The 23,401-nt window shown below is 46.9% G+C and overlaps 1 protein-coding gene across 5 annotated transcripts in view; it reads left to right on the top strand.

The window, feature by feature from the left end:
* Positions 1 to 23,401, top strand: part of WDFY3 (WD repeat and FYVE domain containing 3) — a 2,538,776-nt gene that overhangs the window by 282,438 nt on the left and 2,232,937 nt on the right. For all 5 annotated transcript variants that reach the window (XM_069630405.1, XM_069630406.1, XM_069630403.1 and 2 more), the window contains one exon: positions 12,137 to 12,183. The gene's annotated coding sequence lies outside the window, so the exon portion shown is untranslated. The remainder of the gene's footprint in view (positions 1 to 12,136; positions 12,184 to 23,401) is intronic.

Raw genomic sequence — 23,401 nt, 5'->3', positions numbered from 1 at the left:
AAACTAACCATAAGTCCTTAAAATGGCATATGCAGATAAAGGTTGAAAACCCCAAACTGCTCAGGTGGTCCATTATCATGCAAGGGCTAGACTACATCATTGAGCATAGGCCAGGGAAGAGTCATGATAATGCAGATGGCCTTTCCAGAAGGTATGTTGACTGTCTGGATGAGAGTAACAATCTCATGGGAGATCAGTTGCCCTAACCACAGTCGGGGGATAGGGGGCGCATATGATACTAGAAATGGCGGGACAGGGCCCCCAGTCCTTGTTCTACCACTTCTGTGTTTTTTCTCCGTTTTCTGCCACTGTGGTCCTGCCTGGATCTCTGGCAGTGCAGCTCTTCATTCTTATCCTTTGGTGATCATCACCCATGGGATACCCTTATGGCACCCATGGGTGGGGGTACACCCTTGTACCACTTATGTGTGTTTTTGAGCACCGGTGTGTGGCCCACAGAGCAGGGTATGGGCTGGTGGCAGCTACATGCCGACTTGACAGTGGCTCTGAGTATCCTCCATGTGGGGATACCCAGGCCTTGCCGTAGGACTCGGTGGATTCCTGACAGAAGGCAAGATGGCCCCTGTGGCCTCTTGGTTTCTATTGCCTTGTACCTTGTTTCCCAAAGTCCTGGGAAGCCCCAACTCTGTCCCTTCCTCCTGAATTGCTGGTGGGTGGAAACACCATATATGGCTCTGGGGCGGCCTCCTGTCAGACTGACTGGAGCCTTCCCGGGTGTTCTGTGTTGTGGGTACACGCTAGGGGTGGGTCCTGTGTGAATGGAGTCTGAAGCAAGCTCACATTCTCTTTTATGAGTGTCTGGTTTCTGTATGTGTGACGCACGGAACGAGACAGCCCTGCCTGAAACTGACATGAATGCAGTGTAGTGTGCTGAAAGGCTGGGTATTTGCCCCAATCCACATCTTTTGTTATGGGTGTCTGGGTGGAGTGAATGGCCTGAATGCATGGGAGCCTAATTAGCTGCCTGCCTGCCTGCATGAATGCCCTACTGTGTGATTGGATGACTGAGCCTGGCTCAGCCAGAGTGAATGAGGGACGGATGTGTTTATCTGGGGACCTCTCACTTACCAATTTGTTCAGTAGCTGAAGTCGAAGCTTAGCAAGAAGAACCTGCTCCTTGAAGCCCAGCTGGAAGAGAAGTCTGCTGCTGCATTTCTTTACCAATCCGAAAGCTGTTGTGTCTCCCAAGGACTGATCCAGAGAGGACCTGCAAATGAGACCTCTCCCTGAGCTAGGAGGGACCATCGTGCAAAAATGCTACTTTTCATCAAAGTATCCTGGAAGCCAGTCATGTGTGCCTGCTGTCCAGAGATGGGGTCTTTGAAGTCCAGAAGAGGAGTGCCAGACATCTCGAGCCAGAGATGTCCATTGGTACTGACAACCCAGGGTCCAGAGGTGTGTTTCATGACTGCTGGAAGCCATTGCGGTCTACTGCCCAGAAGAGGGGATGCCCTGGCATAGTGCTGCTGGACACCCGGAGCTGCAAAAGTTCCAAACTGCCTAAGAACAGTTGGATGGACATCCTTGCAGGCACCACTGACCACTTTCTCCCTCCGGAGAGAGCCCAGAGTTGTGGAGTACCCTGGAAGGTCCGCCGGTGGGTTTCCCGCCACCAGAAGCTAAGTCGTCCAGAGGGTCCAGACTTGCTGAGGGTCAGAGGTCCACTCCAGTGGTTGAGTCCAGGTCACCAGAAGCCGTCCAGAGGTCCATGTTGGGGCTGCAGCACCGAAGAACCGAAAGTCGAACACCGGCGATATTCCGAAACCTGACACCAAAGGTGACCTATGCACCAGTCATCGCCAGAAGTCATCAAAGAGTCCTAGGGGTCTTACCTTCATCCACCAAGCCTTTAAGGAGACCACAGCAAGCTTCCTCTTTACAGGACTTCTACAGTCGGAGAAATTGTCCACCAAAGGAGAGCACAGCGAAGAGCCAAACTGCTGCCATTCTGAAAGACTTTGGTTCCTTTTTATGCTTGGACTCAGCATCCGAGTGGCTCTTTCTTCCAAAGGGGGTCCATCCTTGGAGGGAATCGTCGAGTAAAGCCAAGGAACTCTGCCACTTCGCCTGCCAAGGCACCAAAAGTACTGTGACGAGGAAGAGCATCTTCTTGCCTCAGGAGTCTCCAGGGGTCCCCGATCGGTCTTTGATGCCGTTCTCCTGTGGCCTCTCAGGTACTTTGGGGTGGTAGAGCCTTTTAAAAGAAAGCACAAGCATTATTGAACAGTATAGAGAGTGGGCTGTAAAAACCAACATAATATACTTCCTAACATTTCTATTACAGGTTGTCCAGGTTGGGGGTATCCTCACTCAGAATTACTTGTGTACTCTAGAGATAACATTCTGCCACTGTCCTTAACTAACCTGCCTTTCTTTCCTATTCTATGCTGGTTAGACCTTATTTAAGAATTCACCGGCCATTTAAAACTGTCTGCAGTTAGTGCAATTTATTACTGAATTTAAGTAGTGTGTGGTACCGCATATAGTGTATATATTTACTTTTCTCTGAATGTTGTTCCATGTAAAAACTGTTATTTTCTATATGTGTATACTGTTGGTATAAGTAGCACACCTTATTTTATGTAATGAAGCTGTGTTATCAGCTAACATAGTGTGTGGACATTCCTTTTTGGGGGCTTTGGGGGAAACACTTTACTTAAGAACCTACCTGCACAACTCCTGAAAGCTTAACCATGGCTGCTCTTCCAAAGCTAGCTGGGGTTGTTGTTTGCCTTTACCCTACCATATAGGGGGCATACATACAGATACCCCCCTTCAGTCTTTTCAATGTCATGACCAGGGGATGAAATAATCGTTTGTCTGTTCCTACCATCATTGGGGGTGGACGGTAGCATTTTGTCCAAGGAGACATCCATAACACAATTAAAATCGCTCCCCCCAACCAACACCTTGCGCACACACCACCCCGCTAACTTTCCCAGTAGATGTGTTAGGAACATGTCCTGCTGCTCATTTGGCACATACAACGCTATCAAGGTGACCAGCTGACCCAGCAGTGTAACCCCCTCAAGACCAAGTAACGACCCTCTGCATCTTTATATTGAAATTGCTGGCTAAAGCCTGGATCCTATGCAATCAAGATTATAAGCCCCCTCTTTTTGGTGCCACTCGATAAAAAATATTGTTTGGGGAATTCTGTGTCTCATACAAGCCTCATCTCTGGGGAGCAGATGTCTCTTGCAGCCATACCACAGAGGCATGTAACTCCCTTAAATGCCTCAAGATTGATCGTCTCTTGAGTTTAGGCCCTGAAAATTCAGGGACACCAATTGTACCTCAGCCGCCATCATCTAATTGCAGTCCTTCATGTCCCAAAAAGCCAAAAAGAAACCCCTGCTATAAATGCGACCAGGACTCGTGCGTACCACCACCATCTCATAAACTGTAAACAGACAAACTCCCCTCCTCCCGCAACTCCATTTAAACTTTCATAATTGAACATGATAAACATAATTTCCATTCACCGGGCTTTACTACACTGTCTGGGTAATATGGGACTATTTTCCAGCCCTCAACCGTGCCCCTCACCCTCTCCTCAGATTCTTTTCAAATGAGAGAAACCAACCTATTTGACCCACAATCCAAGTACTACTGGCACTTTCATGACCGTTCAGTGTGTCAATCTCCCAAGACCCCTCCCGAGGTGCATGACTCCCCTCAGCCCCCCAAGAGTGCTCTGCCTGACCTTGTTCAATGCTAATGAGGTCAGGTGGGGGTTGTGTTTCAGCCCCCCTTACTCTTGCCTTTCGGGTGCAGTCGGCCCATCTTCCATTTCTCCCTCTTGGGGAGCGGTGCTGCAGACAGATTTTCATCCAGATTCCCATCCGGGTCCTTAGAACTCGGCTCTCCATCCCCCTCCGTCAATTCAGTGGCCTGCTCTTCCTTGGAGATGGTGTATTTCTGACCTTTCCACTCAAAATGGGAACATTCACTGGTATCTTATATCCTTGGACTTGAGCCAGTCGGTGATGATTCGCAGACATTTCCACTTTACTAATGTCGCCTGGGCCAGATCCTGATGGTGTTAGCGGGGCATCCCCGAAACCATACCAGTGTTTTCGCGCTGCTCGCTTGATTTCCTCCTTCACCTGATCCAGATGAACGCTAGTCAGGACATCAGGTCAAATTCTTGCTCAGCTGGTGTGAAGAGTACACACGGTAGGTACGGTCCAGGATGATCTCCCGCTCATTTGAAGAGTCCAATAATTGCTGGAACAGCTCTGCTACATATTCCTTCAGGTCTGCATCCGGTTTGGACTTTGGCATCTGACAGATGCGTATATTACTCTGCCGGGATCTATTTTCGGCATCTTGCTACTTGGCAAGGACCTGCTCCATCTGTTACAAAGAATTAATTTGCTCTGCTAGCTCCTCCTGCTCATGCCCCTGTTCACTTATTGCTGTTTCCATTTTGTCCACCCTACTCTCCACAGCAAGGACATTTTTATTAAGGTCTGGAGTGCGGTCTTGAATGTCTTTCTTAAGTTCCTGTAGCACAGCCTTTATGTCCGATCTCCTTGTTGGTGGGCCGTCTGTCTCCGATTGTGAATGGGGAGGTGAATGTATTGGAGCTGCCGTCAACTCCTGCTGGCGCTTCTGTGCCTCGGACACCTGTATGAGTGTCTTCATGTCCCCCGATATGGGCCGTTGGTTTCGTCGGTTGTTTCGCCATGCCAGCTCTCAGGGGGTCACTCTTTCAGAGCCACAAAGAATTGACTCTGCCAACCCTGTAAGGGTCCAATGCCCCCACACCACAGAAGGGACCACTAGCCCCACTCCAATGTGCCTCTCCGGGGATTCACCACTTTTAGGTGTATGCTGTGCCTTCCACTCTCACCTCTTAAGATTAACTGCTGTCCGCCTCCTTTTCGCTTTGAAGCACTTCACTTATGTATAAGTGCTTTACAAATTTACAATGACAATTTCCCGGCGTTGGGTCAACTCAGCGACTTCTCTGCCTGTCACGATAGATGCATCTTGGGCTCAGATCTCTGCTACCAATGCTGTCCCCAAAAGGAAACCAGGCTCCCTGCCTGCGAGGAGAAAGCCGGCCACAATGAAGAGGTGCCCCGCAACTGCTGTCCCCACTCGGGACAATGCTTACGGTGTGTGGCTTTCTCCTGATGACTGATCTGATCTCTTTAGGGGGGGCAGTGGGCTCACAGCCAGGATGACGTCCAGATTCTTACTTGCAGCCCCCCTTCTGTAGCAGACAGGCATCAGCCTTTCGAGTGTAGGAGACGGGCAGGCAGCTGTTAATGCCTCTATTAGGGGGTCAGACGCTCCAGTTCAGGGGGGAAAAATTGAATACAATGTAGTCTGAACACTGGCGCACATCCAAGGGAAGCAGGGGATCCCACTCCCCCTTCCAGGATCAAGAGCTGAATACAGTGTTTTAATTGATTATATTTGTCAGCACCCCGCTTTGGATCCCGTTTGTAATAATGCTGATATCTCCTTCAGGAAAGTGCACCTCCCCACATGTATGGTTAGTAGCCTGTGGGTCACTGGCACCTCCAGAGGGCGTTGTCGCTCTCCCAAGCTCAGCCAATTCACGTCTTCTGTTGGTGCACCTTTCCCATGCTACCGTGCCTTCTGGAGCCAGCTATACACCTACAGGACATGGCAGACTCAGTTCCGGGTCCTCTGGCGGGTCGGCGAGGCCCGCCATATAGTGTGTGCTCCGGCAAGAGCTCCAGGTCTTGTTAGTGGTCCCGGTGCCGCCTGCTGCATACGCCACTGTGCCGATGGACCCTCCAGTCGGTCCTCTGCACCAGGAGCGGGTTGTGAGGACCTTGGCCCCTCCTATCAACACCGGTGGGATTCCGTCCACACCCCCAACCACAGGGCTTTCTCTTCACCACAACCTTGCTGTTAGGTGGACCACCAGAGCCGGACGCCATTTTGTCGATTACAGGCCAGTAATTTTCATGGCCCATTCTCAGCTCTCCAACAAATAAACTGCTCAAAATTTTTGGGGGTGCCCAGCCATGATTTTAGCCACCTCTCCCCAACTTTTCAGCAGGAATTGGGCATTTCTAGAGGGGGTTGTGGCATAAAGAACGAGCTCGAATTTAGGAACTCACTGGAGAGGCATCGAACGGCTTCCACGGCTAGCCACACCACCTCCAATGGCGCTCTTAATGTGCTTTTAAGTTAGCTGTACTTGCATTTTGTAGCACGCGCAGGGTGGTGGGTACGTCTTTATATTTTTCGTTTCTTTCCCGTTTCTTGCACTCCTTTTCTGCCTTTTGGTGCTTCATACATGTGTGACTGCTAACTGGTTTTTCCTATTCACCCTTGCCTTAGTTGGGCTGAGGTTTGTTCTTTATATATTTTTGTGTACTCTCAACACATCTCATTTAATGTCATCTTTGAAAACCACGTCAGTGGGGCACTTGATTTTGGTATCATGGGATGTTAATGGTATGAATAATCCTGTAAAACATACCAAGGTTTTAGCTTGCCTGAAATCCATGTCTTGTGATGTTGCCATGCTTCAGGAAAACCCTCTCAATGTCACTGAAGCTAGTAAACGTAGGCGGAGCTGGGTGGGACAGACATATATTCCACGTTCACAGCAAGTAGGAGGTATGCAGCTATACCATTCAGGAAGAACTTGCCATTAAAGGGTCTCACCAGCAGCAACTCAGATTCCAATGGTAGGATTGTTTAAGGTTAAGATCAAGACACTGCAATTTTGATGTGTTGTGTGTATGCCCCTACCTAATGATCCCCTCCTTTTTTCATGAACTGGGTTAACCTCTGCAAAATTTCAATGTGGATTCTGTCATCTTTGGGGGTGGGGGGGTTAATCTAGTTATGGACCCAATGCTCGACTGCTCCAATGGTGCCAAGTCCAGAATGCCAACGAGTAGTGAACAGTCGTTTTGACAACTTGATTGATGAACTTCACCTGTCTGACATATGGCACCTAGAGCACCCAATGCAAAGAGATTACAGCTTTCATTCTGCACGCCTTGACGTCTACTCACAAATTGATTTCTATTTGACTTCTGGGTGAGTGACACCTACTTCCTATGACTCAGACATTGGTCTTATTGGGATTAATGACCATGACCATGAGCAAGTGACAATGTGCCTCTCGCTGCGATGCACGCTATGGCTTTCTTTAGGAGAATGAATATTTCTGTCTTTAAGAACAAGTCCATAAAGGATGATGTTGTGAATGAACTTGAGAATTTAATTGCGATAAAGAGTTTTGATGCCAAAGACCGGACGTTATAGGAAGGAGAAAGAGCAGTAGTTGAAGAAGCTTTCCAATGAAGTAAAGGCTCTTGAGCTCTGCTATGTTGTAAGCCATGACCAGGAAGTACAATCTGAATTCGGAAAGAAGTAGTATGAATTGAATTAGATCATCACTGACGTGGCAGATTACGCATTGTTCAGGTGTAAACATTTTTTTATTAACATGGTGAAAAAGCTGGGAGGCTGCTTCCACACAGGTTGAAGGTGGCAGAGTGTGAGTGGACACTACTGCTGACTCATAAGGACATTAATGGAGTGTTCAAGGAGTTTTATGAACATTTATGACTCAGAGACCACATGTGGGCTCGACACAATTGCTTCTTTTTTAAATCGGATTCAGGTTCCTCGGTTGTCAGAGGATCTTGCTGCTCCGTTAGAAACCCCTATATCAATGGAGGACATCCGTTCTGCAATCTCAAATCTGAGGTGTAACAAGACACCTGTTGCTGATGGGCTCCTGGCTGAGTATTAACAAATATTTCCTGACTGTACATTTCAACTGCTACGTGATGTGTACTCTGCATAGTTCGGGAGAGGGATATTACCAGTCTCCATGAGGCATTCTCTGGTGACAGTCTTATTGAAGAAGGATAAGTCTCCCAGGCAGTGTTTGATTTATAGGCCTATTAGCCCGATTAATACGAAGTGTAAACTATTGGCCAAAGTATTGGTAAAAGGTTTGGAGACAGTAGTACCATCACTGGTTCATGAGAATCAGGTTGGTTTTGTCGCAGGAAGATCTGTGGCACATAACATGAGGAAATTGCTTTTGACGATAGACGAAGGAAGTATGCTGGAGGTTCCTGTAGCAGCAATCACCCTTGATGCAGAGAAGGTTTTCGATAGGATTGAGTGGCCTTACCTATTGGAAAGCCTGAAGGCAATGGAATTTGGGCTGACTTTCATGCTTTGGGTGGGGCTATTGTATGCTAACCCCATTGCCAGTGTGCTCACTAATGGCCTTATTTGAGTCCTTTCAACTGAAGAGGGGGACAAGACCAGGATGCCTGCTTTCCCCTTTGTTGTTTATGGCTATTATGCTGAGGGCTAATGGAAATATTTGTGATCTTGGAAGACGGAATTATTCTGGCAGGATTTGGCTCTATGTGGACGATCTACTGATGATTATATGTGACCCTGAGGAGCATTGCTTACCTGATGGATGACATCTGGGACTTCTCTGAAGTCTCCAGATATAAGGTCAACTGGAGCAAGTCTGAAGTACTTCCAATCACTGGATCATGCATGTGATGCATGTTTGACCACCTGGAGTTTACGCGTGGTGTCCAGAGAGGATGAAGTACTTTGGGAGAGGGGGCCTGGGGGGGGTGTTGGAATAGCCCTGAGGTTAAGTTGTTGCCGAAGATCAACTTTGATTGCCTGTTGACTAAACTTGGGATTTACATAGAACGATGGTCACTTCTGAAACTTTCCCTGTTGGGCAAGGTCAGGTGCATCAAAATGAACATGGCACCAAAGGTCAATTATGTCCTTTCCATACTTCGGTTCAAGGCGCCAAAATGTATACTCAAGGAACTTGATGCACTTATACAGGAAATCTAGTGGGATGGCAAACCGCATAGGCTAGCTCTGGGGAAGATGCAGCTCCCGTTGAAACAGGGTGGTTATTGACTTGCCAAATCTTTTTCAAATACCATCATCTCGCATTCACTGTGAGGCATTTGTGTCACATGGTGGAGGATGCTCCAGACCTGTTGGTTGAATTGTAATTCAACTGTGTGTCTCAACTGGAACCCAGGGCCTTGTCAACAACATCAAGGGGCTCTTAGTCGTTGAGTAGTCCTACTGTTTTCCTGCATGACTGCTGTTGTATATCACAGCGTTTGAGAAGCGATCCGTTCCTATTCCTTGAAGCATCCATTTGGCTGAATCCAGCGTTGAGTGTAAAGGGGGAGTCTTATTTTGGGCATCCTGGTATCTGGGCAGGATTTGGTACATCAAAGATCTTTTTGAGAATGGAATCAGGATACCCTTTGTGAGTCTGCCCAGACAGTTTGATTTTAGAGACTGTAGTTATGCCGACAACAGACCGCTGAGGGGGATTGTTGTTGTTGTTGCTGCTAAGCTTGCTCTTGTTCCAACTGTGCAGGGTGCTGTTTGTTCAGTGCTGGAACTTTTTGCATCTGGGCTGCCCATTCCGCCGCCACCTTGTACAATGTCCTTGCTTCCAATTGCAAAGGGGATTCTGAACTTGCTAATGTCTGGGCCGGTGAACTGGGTGAGGTAATTAGCCCTGGATGCTGTAACAATGTCTGTTTGACAAGAATGGATTGGGGTCTGAGGGCCTCTCAGACTAAATTACTTTTTAGGACATATTGGACCCCAGAATGAAAGTTGGAGACACCTTTCAGAAAGGGTCAATTGCTGGAAATGTAATCCGGCAAGGCTATGTTGAGCCACTATCTTTGGCTTTGCAGCAAGAACATACAAATTTGGGAAGGCGTTTGTGAGAGGATGGGCCTGGTTTTTGGAGTGTACCATTCCTAGAATGGCTACCCTGTTGATTCTTGGGGATGTCACTATGTTAGTAGATCTGTCATTTTCAAAGAAAGTTTGGCTATTGCGTAGCTGCAGCCTTTCGAAAAAGATGATCCTACGTGCATGGAATTCCTCCAATTCCTTCTGTATTGATGATTGGGTGGAGGAATTGTTGACCTTGTCCACGTACGACAGGGATTTTAAAGCACAAATGGGGAAACTGATAAATTCAATGATAGATGGGGACTGTTCCTTGATGTACATGGCTGCACTGCTGGTATTAAAATAGCGTCCTGTTATATAGATTATATGAATGTTTTCATGATATATATATGTATACGTTTTTACGGTTTTTTGTTTTTCTTTTCTTTCCCTTCTGTTTTTCTGTGATCTTGGTATCACGAATATGCTACTTACCTTGACCTGATTGCTCTATCTTTTGCTTGTGCTGTTTATTCTGATTATAATTTTGCTGTATTACTTTTGCTTTACCTTTGTTTATTATTGGTACTAAAATAAAAAACGAAATGTCACAAAGTGCAACCTCGGCCATTTCGGTGTCCTCTTAGCACGTGGTTCTGGAAGAGAAGAGAGAGGAAAGAGAGGGTGGGTTGGAGGAGTGGGAAAGGCAGGTGTTGAAGGGTCAAGACCAGACGTCACTGATTCCTGTGGGCCTGTATGTTTTTAGGTGCATTATGGTGTTGACCCTTTGGTGTTTGTCTATTCATAGGGGAAACGCGAAGATCAATTATCTTCAATTGCTGTTAAGCCCAAAGAACAGCTGCTCTTGAACATGGGACTGAGTTTGTGTGTAGAAGTGTTGCAGCAGTGCTAAAAGACATGTCTCCAATGTTTACCAGTGTTTAGTGTGTTTGTGGGGACTCTAGCAGCCATTAGGTTGCAGTGTGTTTGGGATTCATGAATATGGGAAGAGGAAAGGTTACTTGGAGAAGAGGAGGCCAATTGTTTTTATGATAGTTGTTGGGCATACGAGTGTGTTCTAGTTTACCTTTTTCCTGCTTGTTATGTAATCGATGTAGACTCGCCTCTCTGTCATGATTGGCCCGTCATGTCTGCAGATATGTCAACTTGTCTAGTATCTGCTCTAGTTACAGAGCCCCTTACTCATCACTGGTATAGATATACTTTACCAAGTATACCCCGGTTCTAATGCTGTGGCCACAATCTTCTACTTACAGCACCCCTGGTTATCCACCCATTGCAACAATTAAACATTATGTGTGTGAGAAAATCGGATACAAACTACACCCTAGCCCTCCTAACGGTTCCCACGGTTCCTTGGCAGTATCCTACCCCCTTGGGACAGAGATGCTTAAATCCGTAACCACAGTTGTTACAAAGGTTGTGCCTCTGCTAGGCCCAAACTCATCCTCGACACCCTCTCTACTGCCCTTCTCTCTTCTCCGGGAACACTCACCCTATTCCACCTTGAGAACTGACATTTCCAGTTCTGACATCCTCTACACCCTGTATTTAGACCCATTGGGGATGCTATTGCCTTTCCCCTATGTTTACTGTGATTCTTATCACCCCACTGAGTCTGCTAATCCCTCTACTTCTAACAGTGGCACACTGCCCTACCAAAAACCATTCTTCAAGGTGTTCCAGTTTCGCCCTTTCAAACCTCATTTGCCCTGCGGGCGCTGCTACCTCACTGTTGATCCCCTCACTTCGTTTCTCCAGAGATCATCTGGGAGCCATCTTTCACTTTTTCACCCCTCCCCTCATCGCTCCACTTCTTTAGACCCCCCCTTCCTTTTCCACCTATACACCCTACCTCCATTTATGCCACCTTTTCTTCCTTCACCGGCACCACCTTCCTGCTGTGCTTGTTCTAAGATCCTTCCTTCAGTAATACAAACCTCTCCTTTCCTCTTTCTAATAATTTCTATGCTTGCCATTTACGCCCTCTTTTGACACATCAGCTGCTTCCAACGATCTGACCTACTCCATAAGCCTTGCAAAACAAAGAACTAACCATTTACATTCCGACTTGCTAAAGGTTATTCCAAAGCAGTGTGAACGTATTTTACGTGCTATAAGAACGCGGGCCTCAAGGCCAGGATTATTAGCGGAGTAACTCTGACGCACACATAGAATGTGTAGATTTAAAGTAATGTATAAAATTAGCCAATGTAGCATGTTATATTTTCATTGGATTATCTGCCTAATGGAAATCTTAGGAGCTTTAATGAAGGAACCACGCCAAGTAGCCCTTGAGCATTTGTTGCAAGAAGTGAAATTATTCTGCCTATGTTGAGTGGATCCTTTTTTCCTAATATTGGCATCTGTTTATAATTTGTAGGATTGTTTAAAGAGCCCTGGCAGAGCACCTTAGAAGTCCGCTACATGGTATGTATGTTTTTTGAAGTATTTTACATCGTGGGGAAACAAATTTAAAAAGCATTTATCCAACAGAATGCTGATGAATACTCTACATCAACAAGAGAGACAAGTTGTGATGGGGTGGGGAAGAGATCGGGGGCGGGCCAGAGTTGTATACCATTTTTTCTCGTGGTCACATCCTTCACTTCAGATATACTTTTTTCTAACCATGTACCAGTTTCGATCTCTATTAGTACGTAGTGGCGCAGGTACAAACTTACCATGAAGCTAACCCTAGAGCGGTTGGTGCGCGTGCAGGGTTTAGCTTTGATTTTCTTATACTCGTACCATTCACAGTTGGCTTTTAGTGTTGTGAATCCTCCCTTCAGTGTGCATTGAGTTGTGTGATAACTCTTTGTAATTAATGTTTGCACAGCTGTGGGCTTGCGGGTATTGACATTGGTGTGTTTGTAGCAGAGAGCTACAAATCACTGTAGGCCATACATTGCTTTAACCTTGAAAATACTTAGGCCATAACTGACCTAGTGACCATGCTGGGAAGAAACAGCAACCTCAGTTCTACAGGAACAGTTACATGACCACGTTGTAACTCGATGACCACAATGTACCGCCACTATTTTTGAAATGTTGATAACTAGCCAACGCCACCTTGTTGTACATTTTTAGAGAACATCAACACACTCAGACCACTCGCATGTTTTTTCCCACACCTAGCCATTTCTGGCTGGATACCTAACCCGATTTGGTAGATAAAGTGCAGTTTAATATCCCACTATCTCCATGGAGTGTAACCATTTTGAACTGGGAGTCAGAGCATTTTGAGCTATGGGTACTGGAATGAAAGGCCACGTTGCAGAAAAGGAAAGGGTGAAAACCTTCCCAGGTAAACACAGGTTGTCTGCTTGGGCAACCATCCAAAAACAATCCCTTTACTCCCTTTCATCTTGTGACACGGACCACTTCTACTCTTGCCCACCCTCTGGGCTGTCGGAATGCAATTACAGACTTGGCAAAGGAGGATTTGAGGGCAGAATATTACTGCCTGAAGCCAGATTATCATTTATATGGGCACCGCTTCCTCCAGAATCTGAACTAGCGTTTTCTGACTCTCGGTGTCTATAATGCCACAAAATAGCCAGTGTTTGCCAGTGTCTTAGGCACCCCAGTTACTCTACTCGAGAGTCCTTCCAACAGAGAAAACGGGTTGCATAGTACTCTGTCTCTTTAGGGCATGGGCCCAGTCAGCCAAGCTCTAAGACACCTAATGTTCAACAGCACTCATGTCCAATATTCAACTGAATATGGCAACACAAATGCCCACATTGGACAGGGGGCTTTGGCAGGATGCTCAAGGGATTGGCATGTGTGCCCCAGTACCAGCACTAGTCCACCTCTTGTACTCCTTATTCAGGCCCCAATATGCCACATGAGGCAAATGGTGCCACTCTAGCGGAGTAAGGTGTTTCTCAAGTCAAGGTGGGTGACTGTGCAAAGCACCAACATGCTAATGTCCCTTTGCATTCTGGCACTTGTAGTTTTCTTTATCTTTAAAGAAAAAACTATAAGTCCCAGAATTCCAAGCAACAATAGCTATGGATAGCTTTCTCGCGCATGGACACGGGAAACGTGAGAGCTCTGGGTGCCGAATTTCCACTATACCCTATTCTTCTACCTGATAAGTGCTTGAGACCAACTCTTTCAAGAGTGCAAGTGAATTGGTGGTGCTCATCGTTCTAAAAGGTAATCCATTAAGAGGACCAACTCTAAGTCGAGTAGGAAAGCAGCCGATTCAGTTTTCGTTCACTTTGCGGTTAGGGCTGCTGATTCATCGGGTGGCAATTGCAGTAGAGGGGAAGTATTGAAAAACTGAAAATGCTCATTACTTGTGTAGAATGCAGCATGTCTGTGAAACAAGCTGGGGGAAGGTTTGACATGTTTTGGACCGCTTTAATTATTGAGAGTGTTTGAGTGAAGTTATGTTTTATGAGGTGTCATTTTATGTAACTCGTAATACAAGCAGTGAGCTGTATTGAAAGTGCTTATTACATTTTTCCACACAATGCAGTTGTGTAAACCCCATGATTATGTAACCGCTGCTCTTGTTCGGTAAGATGGTTGTAATCACAGTTGTAGAACTAAGATGGCTCGCGTCCATTCTACATTTGTAGTCCGTCATTCAGCGCTGGGAGATTTCACGGATTCTCGTAGCTAAAAAAAAAATTTAAAAAATGTTCCTTTGTTTATCTGCTGCTTCTAGAACCAGAAATGGATGTCTTAAACAGAACTATTCGCATAGTTGGAGTAGCATGCTATGTTATGTGGGGTATTTTTAAAGAGCAGGATCTACCATCACAGTTTCATGGTGCTTGTCCTTGCAACAGCATAAAAATTGCAGGAAGCGACAGTTAACCTTAAATAGTTTAGTTGGCGAAGAGCCAGGCCTTCAATAGAAGCGGGTCGGCCATGTGTTCATTGGCTGCACAGATTTCAAGCTGCGCTTATTCTGAAGAAATGTTTTGCCACCAAAATGTTCTGCCTACTGCTAATATTGCTGTCCCAGGGATCGAAAATTAAGATTGGATAAGCAGGAACTAAAAGCAGCTCCTAAGCAGGAGCTGCCACTGGGGAACGAGAAGCTAGTGCATAATGTTGCGCAAATCTAACTTGCACATAAGATGCAAACAACATTGTGTCCATTATTTATAAACCCATATGCTTTAAATGCCAAGTAGATGCATCATAATGCTCATCTATAGATTGTCCCAAACTCAGAGATAAATGTCACATAGATATGTTTGCTCGGCATCAGTAGGCTTGGCATCAGTAGGCATGGGGAGCCAAATGTAGCGCCTGATAGCTGTTGGTGTCAAGCTACCTAGTATCTTCTAGGCTACAAGCAAACGCTAAATAGCTCCCAGCTCACCTCAATTTCGAACCCTGCTGTCCTCTTCCACTATACAATTATGAATCTTTTAAAGCTTGCTTAATACCGGAGCGCAGTCTCTAAGTGCAGGACCGGGATTCAAACCTGTGTTGCTCTGCGTTGTTTTGCTTCCAAGACAAACGTGTTGTCCCTGAGCAATCCTCGGGGGGGCCCTCTGTGAACTATACTATACAAAAGAGCCCGGGCTATAGCCACCCCTTAGCGATACCTCTGCTTTCAGGCCTCCTTTTTTTGCAGCTGTGTTGCCACTAAGATCACTCTGAGACTAAAGCACTGGTTTCAGTAATCTGTGTGCTATTTGCAGACAACTGTTTCACTCCCAGCAAGGCCAATTGTGAAATAAGAGCGCATTTTACAGCACTTAAACGCAAAAGGAAACTGTCACATCGTGCAGCATAAAAATGTGGCTTTTTCAGTCCAAAAATGATATTAAGTAGGATCGTAGTCGATTTGGATGATCTGATAAAGTTTCTCAGCATTACTGAAGGGCTTTGATTGTTTTTTTTAATACAACATTTTATTGGTTTTTGGAAACACAAAACATACAGCCCCATACAGCAGGGTAAACAAAACTTCCCATACCCGCCCGCCAACAACTCCCCGCTGTGGTCCCATACCAGCGAGCTTCAAAACATGCCACAACATTTTGTCCCTTTCGTATTGCACCCACCAGTTCATTCGCAAGTCTCTGGATAGCGTAACGGTACAGTATTATAAGTTACTTTTAGTGCGCCTCTTCCCAGCTTTGCCATATTTTTTGCGCTTTTTCTGGGCACCCCCTGGCAGTATAAACTCTTTTCCATCGCGATGCAGATATCCACATCCGTGATCCATTGTTCAAGGCTCGGTGACCTCTCGGAGCCCCAAAGTTGCGCTATGTTCCTTTTAAGTATCGCTGTGGTGGTAGATAAGAACGCTCTCTCATACCTCGTTAGATCAGTGTCTCCTTCTATCCCCAGTAGTAATTGCTTTGTATTTACAAATATCCTCTTGCCCATTACCCTTGACAGTTCATCACAGCACTGATGCCAGTATTGTTGAATGATCGCACAGTCCCACAGAATATGATAATAGGACCCTTCCTCCCTCTTACATCGCAAACAGTATGGATTCGTAGCCTTTCCCCACTTGAACAGTCCCACCCTTGGGTAATAAATCCTATGTAGTATCTTCAGTTGAATTAATCTAAGCCTTGAGGAGATAGTTGATTCTCTGGGGTACATCAACGCAGTCACCCATTCCACTGGGAGTATATCACCTACTTCCCTCTCCCACTTGGCTCGACAGCTCTTTCGTAGCAAAGGAGTTAATAGCACTGTACATAGTCGATGTGACTTTCTGTTCAAGCAGTTCTGGGAATATATTACGTTCTAGTAGAGAGTAATCAGGAATGTCACTCAATTCAGGGAGATGAGCCTGCAATGCATGCTTGCGCTGGATATAGGGGTATTGTTCGTTGGGTGGGAGTGCGAAGGTGCCAGCTAGATCCGCAAATGCTATTATTACATTTTCTTTCATCACATCGCCGATTTTCGTAATACCTAGTTGAGCCCATGCTTGCCATTTAGGGAGTTTGTTCACCTCCGGGAGATGTCTGTTGTTCCAGAGTGGTTGTGCTAGAGTTCGTTTTTTATCCCAACCTAGGTACTTATGTGTATCTGCCAAGACTAGGGTTATATGCAACAACATGGATGGGTCAGTGGGTCGCTCTTTTTTCCGGTAGAGGAGGCTCATGATGGATCTTTCCTGTGCGTCGGTGTCCTATATTATGTTATGCGGTAGAGTGGTATCCCCATGCAATTTATCATTCACTATTGCCATTTGACTGGCCCAGTAGTAAGTCTGTAGCAGGGGAGTCCAATCCCGCCCTCCCATATGGATCTTTGTAGGGTAGTAAGTGCCATTCGTGGGTGCCCCCCTTTCCATAACAACCTCCTAAGTGTTTGATCTATTTTATGGAACTCACTGGGTGCTATTGGTAGTGGTGCATTTTGTAGTACATAGAGAAAACGGTGAAGGGCCATCATTTTGAGTGGTAGGGACATCCAGTGGCGAACATCATCCTTGAACCTGGTCGCCACTGGATGCAAGTTTTTCCCCACATAGTCTGTTAGTTTGTGTGTGATTTGTATACCGAGGTACCTGAATTGTTCCCTTTCAATACGGTAGGGGCACACGTCTGGTATTGCAATATCTATATGCTTCACCGGGAATAGTATGGACTTTGACCAATTGACGCGGAGTCCGCTGAACGCACCATATCTCTCTAGTAAATGCGACACAACGGGACAGGAAACTCGCGGGTCCGCCAGATAAATTAGCAGATCATCCGCGTACAAGAGACACTGTCTTCCCAGCCGTCCGCCCACCTGAAGCCACTCCATGTTTGTGTGGATCTTAACACAATTGCTAAAGGTTCGATTGCTAACGCAAAAATCAAAGCTGACAGGGGGAAGCCTTGTCGCGTGCCTTTACCTAACTGGAAGGGTTCGGAAGTATACCCATTCACTCTTGTTACTGCTACTGGAAGGTGGTATAGTAGTTTAATCCAACTCATGAAGTAAGGGCCTATGCCCATTCATCACATAATTTCCCAAATTGCCTCCCAGTGCACAGAGTTGAAAGCCTTTTCGAAATCTATGGACAGTAGGGCTAGGGGGATTGGTAGCTTAGGTGTTTATTCTAGTGCTGTGTGTAATCTATATATATTTTGCCTGGTGGATCTTTGTGGCATAAATCCACATTGGTCCGGGTGCACCAGTGTGCGTATGACTCGCTGCAGCCGATTGGCCAGTACTTTCGCCAGTATTTTGGCCTCACAGTTTATACGAGAGATGGGTCTGTAGGAACTGCACTTGTCAGGTGGCTTATCTGTTTTTGGCAAAACTATTATTGTAGCTTTTCTGAGGTCTGGGGGGAGTCAGCCCTGCGAGCGCGAGTGTTGAAAGAGGCGCAGTAGTTGTGTAGAGATTATGTTTGCACCTATTTTTTTCCATATTTCGACAGGAAAACTGTTCGGGCCTGGGATCTTCCCTGACTGGAGTTCTGACATTGCACAGGTTACTTCTTCCTCTGTGATTTCTTGTTCTAGTAGGACAGACTGTTGCTCGTCTAGGGTAGGAAGGGTAATTTCTTCTAATATATCGGTCGGTGGCGGTGCAGGTGGTGCACTATACAGTTCAGCGTAATATTTAGCAAATCCCTCCGCTATGTCCTGGTTTGTTACTAGTGGGTCTGGTTCTTCTGTTGTTAGTTTCCTAACTTGGGTGAGGCCTAAGTCCCTGCGCTCCAACCATGCCAGAATTTTCCCTGCCTTGTCCCCAGTTTCATATATTTTCGCTCTCATTGCTGCATGCGCTTGTTTTGCATTGTCTAAGGCTATGTGCTGTAGCTGTTTCTGTGCTAACTGCAGTGCACGTTGTGTCTCGGGTAGGTCATGGGCCAGGTGAGCATATTCTGCATTCCGTACCTTGGCTTCAGCTGCACGTATCGCTTCAAGGTGTTTTTTCTTGTGTGCTGCAGTCCAGGCTATGATTTCAACCCTTAATACTGCTTTTAGTGCCTCCCATAGCGTTGTTGGGCTGTCCACAGAGTCAGTATTTATTTCAAAGTATGTTTCGGTAACCTTTTGAATGTGTTCCACCAATTCGGGAAATCCCAGGTAATAACCATTCAGTCTCCAACTGGGTGGGGGGGGAGTGGCCTGCTGGTCTTAATCGTTAACATGAGTGGGGAATGATCTGAAATACCTCTGGGGAGCAGTTGTGAGTCATGTTACAATGTTACACATTGGTGGGAAGAAGTAATCCAACCTGAATAGCGAAGCATGTGCACCGGAGTGGTACGAATATTCTCTTGTGTTGGGATGTAGGGATCTCCATGCATCATGTAACCCCAGTACATTGGTAAATGTGGCGAGTTTAGTGCATATGTCTGGATTTCTGGATGGTACATGTGTCCTATCCAACTCTGTGTTCATGACTTCGTTAAAGTCTCCTCCAATCAACGTGAGGCCTTCAGTGTTGTCAACAATTAGGGGTGTAATATCGTTAGTCAGGGGGGTTAGGAGGTTAGGTGGTGCATATACGGCGATCATAGAGATAGTGCGTTCCCAAAGGGTTCCTGTTGTGTGTACATATCTACCTCCCTGATCCTGGGTGACTGCAGTGGGGCTATAGGGGAGTCTTTTGTGTACTAGGATCAATACCCCACGTGATCCCATGGTGAATCCGGCATGAAAGGCTTGTCGGTAGTTTGTGCGTCTAAACAGTGTGCATCTTGTGCCTGCCAGATGTCTCTGTTAAAAAGGCCACATCTGGTGAGTGATGGTTCAGTGCTTGTAGGACTAGGCGTCTTTTAATACTATTTCCCAGCCTGTTAACGTTCCATGTCATCACCCGGATGGCTCTGCTTTTATCTACGTTGGTGCTCTGCGCCATGTAACTTGTGCATGTGTGGTGTCAGTATATTGTATATCTAAGAGTGTTCCATGATCCACCAACCTGGGCAGGGATTGAGCTAGTTCGCGCATCTGTTGATTCAATGTCGGGACTTGTTTGCTCTTTCGTTCCATGCGGGTCATACGCGAGGGAGTTATCGCCTTGTACTTCTTGAACTTGGTGCAACTTTTAACATAACTCTCACCCTCCCACCCCCACCCTATACTCCACCCAACCTGAAGCATCTGTCGCCCAATACAACAATCAAACACCTTGTCAAACGGACAGGTAACTCATTAACTAATAACCATTACCCAAGTCTCTGTGCTTCTGCATTAACCAATCTACAACTGTCTTACTTTGGTTGTTCTGTTGCCAAACTGACTGTTCGTGGTCACAGTCTAAATTTAAGTTCAAGTTCCTGGGAGGTGGCCTCGGGCGGCCACCGTTTCTATGTTGTTTTTGTGATGTTATTTGTGGCTCGGGTGAGCGTGCATCATCCTGGCTGGTGCTCGCGGGCTCCACTGCTTGTTCTAGAGCCACTGGTCCCATGTCTGCCGGGGGTCTCCCCCGGGAGGCCCGGTCCGGGCGGGGCCAGGGTCTAACTTCCTGTCTCCTTGGTTGCGTCGACCAATCACCCTCAATGTGGGTCTCCGCCCATTTCCAGGCTTCCTGAGGGTCAGTGAAGTGTGTGATCGTACCTTTATGATAAATCTTGAGCTGAGCTGGAAGTAGGGGTCTGAATTTTACTTTCATGAGGGTTAGCTGCCGCTTCAGTGGTTCAAATGATTGTCTTGCGCGTTGCACTTCTTTCGTGTAATCTGGGAAGAAGGCTATCCTGGAGCCATTATAAGTGATGGTTCCCTTCGTACGGGCCATCTGGAGCAGCGCATCCCTATCACGATAATTAAGGAGCTTAGCAATTGCAGTCCTGGGCGGCATTCCTGGGATGGGCATGCCAGAAGGTATCCTGTGGGCACGTTCTACTGAGAAGAATTTGGAAAAGGAATGTGGGTCATAAATGTCCGCTAGCCACTGTTCCAGGAACAGTTCCATGCTCGGTCCCTCCATCCCCTCCGGGATTCCGAGGATACGCACGTTGCTGCGGCGAGACCTGCCCTCTCCCTCATCCACTCTGGCCTCCAGGGTCTTCAACCGGCACAATGTCTGTGACAATTGTTGGTTAATGTTGCTAATGTCCTCTGTACCTGAGATGCGTTGTTCCGCTTCCCCCATGCGGGAAGTGAGTTTTTGCAGGTCATGGCGGAGGAAGGACACATCCGCTGCTATACTGTCTATTTTAATTTCCATGGAGGTGCGGGAACTCGCAATGGCCGCCATTACATCTTTCAGAGAGAGGGCGTCCTCCGCGTCTGGAGAGTTTGACAGCGGTGCTTGATCCGTCAGTTGAGATGTCGTGGCGAAAACATATTGGTCCGTTTTGCTTTGTATGCTCTATTTCTGCGGTTTGTCTTTCCCCATTCTGTAGCGTGGGAGGTGGCAATATAGTGTGTGGTAGCTTGCTCTATTAAACTCTTTAGCTGATTTCATAGGTATAACTTAGATATGCGATTGCTATGCTGGCTGAGATGTGCCGCCGCGCCCCCGCAAGGGGCCTCCTGTGAGTCTGCCTTGGCAGTGTCTGGTCCAGGCACTGTGTAACCACTTCTCCCCAATGGGGGGTGTCACCCGCACTACCCCTGTGCCTGCACACCCCGACTGGGGCGAAGTGGGTTTAACGCTTCGTGCCTTCTGGTGCGATTCCGTGCCCGTTTCGCTTCTCGGGAGCTGCCGAGGTTGGAGTTGTGTTTGAGTACATTCAGGAGTGTCCCTGTAGGCGCCGGTTCCGGATCTATTGTTGCCTCTCTGCCCAGTCCGCGGGATGCGGATTTTCTCCAGTTCTCCCCGCGGGGATGGGGGGCGAGGATAGGATCGGCCGTAGGCCGCAAAGCCAGTGCCACTCACGGGGGAGGCCGCTTCACGCCAACTTGAGTCTCTTGCTTCGTCCCCAGAGCGGAGTCCCAGCCTCACCGCCAGTCCAACGGCTAGCCATTACTCCAACGAGGTTGGGGGGGGGGGGAGAGAGGAGTCTAAAGGATGTTCTCCGGTCCGGGGATCGCGCACTCCAGCTGGGGGAAGGGGTGTCCGTCCGCTCCCCCTCGGAACAGCGTCCCTTCCTACCTTCTTTCCGGGAGGCACACGCACCGCTGTGCCATCTGCTCTGCGTATCACCTGACACTCCCGCTGCCCCTAGCGTCTCTCCCTTCGTCCTGCACCGCAGCTCCAAGCACATTATCTGCCTCCTCGTTGTTGGGCACACTAACCAGGCGACAGCACAGCCACGTTCCCAGCCCCTTCGTGGACGCCGCAGCTCTCTTCTGCAACTCCACTAAGTCGCGGCAATCTTGGTTTCACGCTTTCGCGCCCGATCGGGTTTCGTTGTCGTCGAATATCTCAGTGAGAGGCTGGCTTTCTGCTTTCCAGCTCTGTGTATCTGTGCCGCACCTTGTCCTCTTCGCCACAGATGTGTTTGAAGCCAAATATGTTCCACCGAAAAGGATGTTTAAACAGGATTTCGTCAGCGGCCGCTGGAGCTCCACGGACTCACGTCCTGCCTGCTTGCATGCTGGCCACGCCCCTGAAGGGCTTTGATTGTTGACCTTCATGTGACTGGATGCACGGACTATGAATAGATGTAAATTACATCTTGGCTTTCCTACGGTGTCCGTGGTTCCTTAGCATCACCTGCTTAGTGAGGATTAGGCATGGCATCACAATGGTGTATGCAAGTTCTTGGGATGCAACTAATATGTTCATTACTCCAACCTCCAGGAACAAGGTAGGTTCACCACGTCCATGTCCATCTAGGAGGTAATGGTATGAAATGTGGGGGAAAGGCCCTCCTCCCCCTGCCCAACTACTTCACAGTGGAAGTAAATAATAAATGATCTACCTCATTAACTTTATGGATCCCTCGAGGTTCTGAATATCTTATCTTGAATGGGTGCATATAACAAAAGTTACAACATTCTCCTTTTTTCCCATAGGCTTTTTGAAGGAGTCGCTTCATTTAATTACTGTGCCACCATCCACTCTCCCCACAACAGAAATAGTGCCTGAAAATGCAAATATTAACATTTCAGACCAAATGCTGCACCGTTCCCAGGGAATTATTTCTTAGTCTTATTGAACCTGGATGATCTAACCAGTGGGGAGATGGCATTTAACCACACTGAGTTCAGCCAATGGTTACTCTTGCTGCTAGGCATAAATCCAATGAGTTGGATTTCATTGACCTATATAATAGCTCATTTTTCAGGATGCTAATAGATGCCGACTGCTTGACACTTATTGTACATATGTAATTAGCTGTCCTTCTAATTAGAATCTGTATATATCTGTAAATGTTCTCGTGTTACTTGTACTGCTTATTACCCTTCTTGTGTTATATGTTATAACCTAAGTGATGCACCTGGATGCCCTCGGCCAGGTGCGCTATATACATAAATACAATACAAATACAAATCGAAGTAGTGGAGAAAAGGTTTCTCATCTGGGTTCTCCTGTCAGCGGAAAAACAGTTCTTATAACCTGGAAAGCAGAAAAAGAATCTGTTGTAAATAAATAAGCTTCAAGCTTTTCCCAGCTTTGCACAGCTGAACGAATTAGTGTAAGCATCACATGTGTCCACAATTGATTGATATTAAATAGCCATATGATAATTTTATTTGATGATCCGATGGCTGAGCCCTGAAAATAACTTGGCAAGCGAATGCTAGATTTCCTCAAACAAGAATATGGTAAACTTGTCACTGCTTATTGACTTTGGTCTCTGGTCCAT

The sequence above is a fragment of the Ambystoma mexicanum genome, chromosome 6q (assembly GCF_040938575.1).
Source record: "Ambystoma mexicanum isolate Mex_15411 chromosome 6q, UKY_AmexF1_1, whole genome shotgun sequence".
Taxonomy (NCBI): domain Eukaryota; kingdom Metazoa; phylum Chordata; class Amphibia; order Caudata; family Ambystomatidae; genus Ambystoma; species Ambystoma mexicanum.
This window is presented reverse-complemented; position numbering and strand designations above follow the sequence as displayed.